This window comes from Opisthocomus hoazin, chromosome 8 (genome assembly GCF_030867145.1).
Source record: "Opisthocomus hoazin isolate bOpiHoa1 chromosome 8, bOpiHoa1.hap1, whole genome shotgun sequence".
NCBI classification, from domain to species: domain Eukaryota; kingdom Metazoa; phylum Chordata; class Aves; order Opisthocomiformes; family Opisthocomidae; genus Opisthocomus; species Opisthocomus hoazin.
The window spans coordinates 45,637,219-45,643,847 of record NC_134421.1 but is presented as its reverse complement, the minus strand read 5'-3'; positions in this window follow the sequence as shown (position 1 = coordinate 45,643,847).

The following is a 6,629-nucleotide window of genomic DNA, read 5'->3' as shown; positions in this document are numbered from 1 at the left end:
TTACTGCCGTTTCCATTGAAGTAACTCGGAAAATTCCAACAGCTTTGGTGGAAACAAACTCCAACAATCTGGGATTCTCGGAAGTGTCCTTCCTTTCAAAGAAACATCACTCTTCTGCGATCGAGAGAGCTCTGTCTTTCACAGAAGTTTGGTGCTGCTTCACTTTTGATGCTGAAAATGTATTGCATCAGAAATAAAGCCCAGTGCAAATGAGATTATACACTGAGCTCCCTACTCAAAGAGATTAAATTGCATGGCATTTAAAATATCTTGCATTAATATTATTTGGTCCTTCGTTTCATTTCTTTGTCTGACATTTGGAATTTATTGAGCAGTCTGAGTTACCCTCGGTTTAATTCATTGTCTTCCAATTTGGCTGGCTGTCTTCAAACAGAGATTTCTACTTCTTATTAGCACATTCCTGGAGCTGTAAATGCTTCTTTAGCTTTCGTACCTCCACAGCATTGCCGCGAATTGACAGCATCACTCAGAAAGCAAAGCTATTTTTGTGTGCCTCCCTGGTCAATAAGCAAAAATGTTCCGCTTGCAAAAGAAAACTGTTTCTCTTCTGCGTGAGTCATGACTCTGCTTGTATGCGCAGAGCGAAAGATTTCCAGCTTCTCAGGCTTCACTGGCATTCGGGGTAGGTTTCAGCCAGCCAAGATTCACATGTGGAAACTAAATATGGTCATAGGGTTACACTCCCATTTTTTTCCCATTACTCAGGCTGCTGCATGGTGTATTTCAGTGCCTACTCCCTTTCTGCCGCTGTGCATCTCCCTCTGCAGTGATAGTTTACTCTGTGGTTGAAGCTAGTAAGATCTTAGACAGCACCAGTTACAAAAAAGTACTGTGTTTCATCTTCTGCTTGGGAGTACTATATAAATAAAAAAGACCCAGTATTAATCCTGGGAGGGAAGCTAAAGGCTAGATACCTTCATAAAGCTCCATGCTAGAGGGTGTCATCCTAAGTCTTACTCCAGCTTTCGGCTGTGGTAATCACCACAGTTTTCATGGTAGAACCTGCCAAAAATAGAAAAACAAGAGGGATAGAACATGTTGTTTTTCTGAAAACAAAACAGCCTGTGTATTTTCAGCAACAAGAAGTCAGAGGGACATTTTTATAATTATATACAACAGCAGAAGGGTTCTGATGTCATGGGAGCCAGAAAAATACATCCTAAATTACACTACATTTCACCACGGAGGTTAATCAGCAAGCCAGAGGCATTTTTAGGTCACTATGAGGGTGTTCAGCCCCCTGCTCGGGACCAGTCAACACACGTGGCTGTGGAAGAGCAGTGGTGAACAGAAATCGCCGGGTCTATCAGCTACGCACCGCTCTGACACGGCGACACAGCTCTCGGCGAGGCGCTGGCTCCCTTCCCGTCAGCTCTCCCGGGGAGCCCTCGTCCCCTCCTCAGGCGCTTTATAGAGCTGTGTGGGAGTAGCAAGGGGCCTGATCTCATACTTCGGGCTCGGTTTTGACTTTCTCAAGAGCTCTGTGCTCTCCTTTTGTCTCAGAGCTGTTCCGTGCTGCATGGAGACACAAACCTCAAGGCATGCACCAGTGCAGAGGTGACATTTGCTCCGGTCCCAGTTTCCACCTTCAGCCTCTGTGCAGAATTCATTGCACAATGGTAATGGCACCGCAACCAAGGGTTTCTGTGAATCATGCCCATTTTCAGCAAGGCTTTTGCACAGTGTCAAATGTGTAAGTTTTCCCAGCAAGTTATATAAGACCATACTCGATTAAGACTGTGCTCAGACTGGATTACCATTTTGGTAGGAAGATATTTTGTTAGGTGATGATTTACTCTTGCACTGTACAACCTCCCTTGTGTCTTTGTGGCTTGCTACAATATTTGTGTTAGAAACCAAACCCAAGATTTTTCTACAACAGCTGTGGTGACTACATGGATTGCCAACCTTGAACTACAAGTATCGTATACAAATTTTTCAGTCAAACTTTTTAGACAACACTTCTCCTTTTCTGCAATTTTTTGTGCTTTACTTCAAAGAAGTTTCCAGTAAAATAAACACAAAATAAATCATTCTAACTTTAATTCAACAGAGCTTATTACCAGAAATATGGTATCGGTGTTGGAATATGTAAGAACTAAAAAATCCTGTAGCTTACTTCTTTACTACGAGAACCGGTCCTTTGTGGAGACACGTGATAAACATTTCTGCAGGGCAATAGGAAAGCGTTTTTACTTCTGTTGTGTGTATCAATATTTATTCTGGAAACAGACAACTTGTTTTGTGAGAACTATTCCATTTCATACCTTTTCCAAGACTATTGAACTGTCTTTAGAAATATTCAGACATGCCTTACGCCAACTATTTGCACCTGTTACATTCTTTATGCAGAATTAAGTCACTGACTGTAAAGTTCCTAAGGGACTTAGGTTCTGCCTCAGAAAATCATTTTGTGTTTACACATACTGAAATTTGATAGTATGTGCCATGAAAAGGGATCAACACGGCTGCTCATCTGGACTGCAACTACCCACATACCCTTCTTCGACACATAAACTTTTATTTCTTAAGATAAAAGTGTCATTTCTTAATAGAATTACATCAATAGTTTGGTAACCCAGCAGGACAGCTTAATTGTGGGGAGCAATTTAAAACTTGCATTTGACATACTCAGTGTTCACGGGGCCATGACAAGTAGCATCATGTACTGAAAGAACAGGATCTAACACATTGTTGTTATCTGATGACTTTGGCCATTACCTGATGGGCATTTGGAAACACAATACTAAGACTCAACGATAAAGAGAGCAGTAAAATGGTTAGCTAGTAGTTTTTAGCCACTTTCAATGTGGTTTCCTTAGAGGAATAAAGGCTTTTTGCTTCTAGCTGGTGTTTGTAAACAGAGACAAAAAAGAATGTAAGCTCCATCTAGGAGAAGGTTATGAAATACTACTGAATGGGGGGAAGGGCAGCTAGAGAGTGATTTTATTTGCATAAGATTTTGATCCAGAATCATCTACGTAGCCGCTGGAAGCCTGTGCTAAAATGGAGGCAGAGTAGAACAGAGATCAGAACACAAACAGGGTGAGGACTTTCTTTAAGACTCCTGCAAGCTGCAGAACTTCTGCAGACATTGTGATGAGCTAATACGGAGATGGCTTTGGAGGGAAAGAAGTATCTCCAGCTGAAGCTGCTGAGCAGAGCAGTAGGGCTCTGTAAATTCCCTGTAAGTGTCTTGAAACAAGTGAGGTAGGTCTGAGCATCCCTATGAGCTACCCACACGTCTGTGTGAATGAAGGAATTCCTGGATATCGTGGTGATATAACCACTGACAGCAAAATAGGGAGAAGGACTAGCTGAAATGACAGTAGTGACCACAAAAGGGCAATAGCTGAGGCAAGTATCATGGTTGTGGCTGTGAAACTGAGTAAAAAGTTTAGTGCAAAGAAGTATGTGTAATGCCTGTAAGCATTGCTAATACAAATATATGATTAATTCAGCATTGTTAATTCCTCCCAAGTTTATTTTATTTTCCCATATCTCTAAACATGCTTAATCTTCTAAATGAGAAATATTGCTTATCAAGAGAATTAGGGCTCAGTGTCCTCAGGACTCAAGGTGAGGGTTCAAACCGGAGGCTTTTGCTAGAGCTAAGAGGAATCCCTCTGCATTTAAGGCCAGTTCATGTTGCGTGTTGCGTTGAGTTTCAGTCCTCGATAATCCATGAATTACTAGGTCACAGACAATCAACATTTTTTTTTCTTATTTTGGACGACTATCCACCAGCAAGATAGTTTCAACTGCAAAACTTTTAGTCTCTCAGCCAGGAAGGAGTAAACTGATGCATAGGAAAGTCCAAGTTTTTGGACAAAGGCTTTCTCCACTCCACTGAAGAGCTGAGCAGTGCTGGCTTTAACCTCTCTGTGCTGAATACTGGTATTTGCTCAGACAATTCTGCAACCTAGCAGATTAAATCTGTATTTTCAGTGGCCTTCCTCAAAGGACACTTGTAAGAGATATCCAAAGGAATTTTTTAACTGTAGAAATGGTGCTCCAAAGACAGTCAGATTCCAAACAAAAGATCCAGTCCTGCTAAAATCTGACAAAAACAGCTCCAGCTTTTTGTCCCTAAGCATCACTGTTTCACAGGGTTCTCTGGACCGTTTCTGAAACTCAGCACGGATGAAACAGGCAGAATTTTAGCTGCTTCCAAAGGTAGTTGAATCATTGTCTAATAGGGAGTGACAACCCCTGCTCTTGTTAAGAGAAAACAGCTGAACTGACAGATGTCTGTAACAGTTGAATCGAAGTCTACACATCAAGAAATAAAGATATAAAATACTGCATAAGCCAGAAGATTAAAAGTCAGGAGATGACAAAGTATGAAGAAACGTCAAAGGCACTTGCCTAAACCTAGAAGAACTCGTATGCTCTCTTCAGTTGTCAGTTCCTATTATTGGGATATTTACTGTCCTACAAGGAACCTGGACTACGACGGAGGATTTCTGTCAGTGAGATAGGTTGTACCTATAAAATGAGTAGTCTGGCAAGGCATCATATGCTTATCGCAGGGAACATAGGCTATGTATTGCCCACCAATAGATTTGGGTTGGGCTTTGGGATTCAGTGCAAAGAGTTTTCCTGTGCGCGTCTGCTGCTCGCAGCACTGGCTTATTCCCCAGCCTGCTTCCCAGTGTGCTTCTCCAGGATGGGAACCAGCTTCCAGGCCATTTTCTGCCCATCCTGGCTCCTGTTGTGTGAATCTGGTCATACATACTGTGTCCAAGGTAAGTTCTGAGCTGGCTTGTCAGTGCATTTAAACTTAGCTCTGTGTGACCATACCTGAGGTCATTCCCTTTCAAGGCAAGCCACACTCAAGTAGGAATTTGCACATCTTCATGACACTTTAATGCCTTTGTAACTGCTATCTCCATGGGTGCCTATCACTGCACAGTTCGTATTTGCTCTCCTGTAGGATTCTCTCTCGGTTCAGAATTTACCTGCAAAGTGTTACAGGTAGGAACTGAAGAAAGGTTTGAAGAGTCATCCCTCTCCTTTTTTTCTTCCAAAAGTCTCCATCTATCACTAATAGATGGAAATGCGCCTGCTGTGCACAGCTTCTCCTCATTCCTTGAGTACCCAAGGCAGACCCCTGAGATTTTCTCATCCCATCATTCTCTCTACAGAATACAGCTGCTCCTCCTGATGTACTTTTTTTTTTTCCTCTTAGCACCAACTATTTAGTTTCTGTGTCACTTTTTTCACTTTGGATTTTCTGCCAGTGCGATTTCTGGCAACATGTCCATCTGGCATGCTACATCTGGAGCTCTAGTTGCTGGAGATGGGCAGGCTGAGTGTTTTGATGAGTAATAGTCACAGATGAACACCTATATTCTGACAGCTGCCAAAAAGTTACACAACTACAGATTCCTTGGTCGTTTAGGATTCCTCTGAGCTGATCCTATGGTGCAAAGCATCTTGCAGCTCAGAATAACTAGCCAGGAAAAGAATGTCAATGCCTAGATGCGTTGTAGAGGAACTCCATATCCTGGATAAAGGTTCAGAGATGTGATCAACTGAGAAGGTCACAGCTATGACAGCCTTAGATTTAAGTTAATCCCTGGGTGCCAAAACAAGCCCTGAGACCTGCTGTCAGTCTGCAGAAAACAGAACAACCTTCTGCCTCGGTCCCTAGTCTCTCAAGACGGAAAACAGAAGTATCTCTAGAAGTGCTAGAACTAGAGACCGTAATGCCTTTATTCCCCTCTGCACTGAGGGCTGCTTGATGGAAGAGAAAATCTTGGTTCTGAAGACTTCAGGCGAATAATGGTGTCACAAAGCTCAGGTAGTGCCTTTAAGGCAGCCTGGCACCTCCTGGAAGTCATCATGCCACATTAGGGGTCTATGGTAAGCTCCTGCACAGCAATAAGGAGAACTGGGCTTATAAAAATTGTATCCATAGTAGTCAGCACACTGAGCAGTAAGTAGCTTAAGTGTACACCTGGGAGTGCAGTGAGACGAGCTTCAGTCCCCTCTATCTCAAGGAGTGAGATGCTCTACCACAGGACTCAGGGAGGCATCATTTCCTAGCTCTTGTTAGCGATCCCTAGATCCCTAGATGACCTCCAGTTCCTGCAGAAGGTGGCAGCCAGAGGAACATCTCAATTGTACGTCCCAGCAGTGCGTAAGTGGGACCTGGGCACCCTCACAGTGAGTTTTACTGACAATCATGTGCCAAGCAAATCTGGGTGTCTGCAGGGTTATGTAAATTCAGGTTATCTCAACAAAAGCAGATTGCCTACTGGCATTGAGTTTAGGGCATTTTGTGGATTGTGTATTGAATCAACACTAAAATGTGCCTTGACTATGAGCGAGGACACAGGCATATATGGAGTCTAATCACTCTCTTCCCACTGTTGCCATCCTTAGTAAAAGCAGTCACAAATCTAGTGAGAATACTGTGCATTTATATATTGTCCTAGTTATCACATGTACAACATTTTACCACTGTGCCTCCAGAAGGCCGTGATGGAGAAAAGCATCTTGCAGGCAGGATGTGCTAGTTGTACCATACAGTTGAAATTTTAATTAGAAGCTCTACAGAAGAAAGTGAGATAGAAATAACATAACCTGTATCACACAGTCTC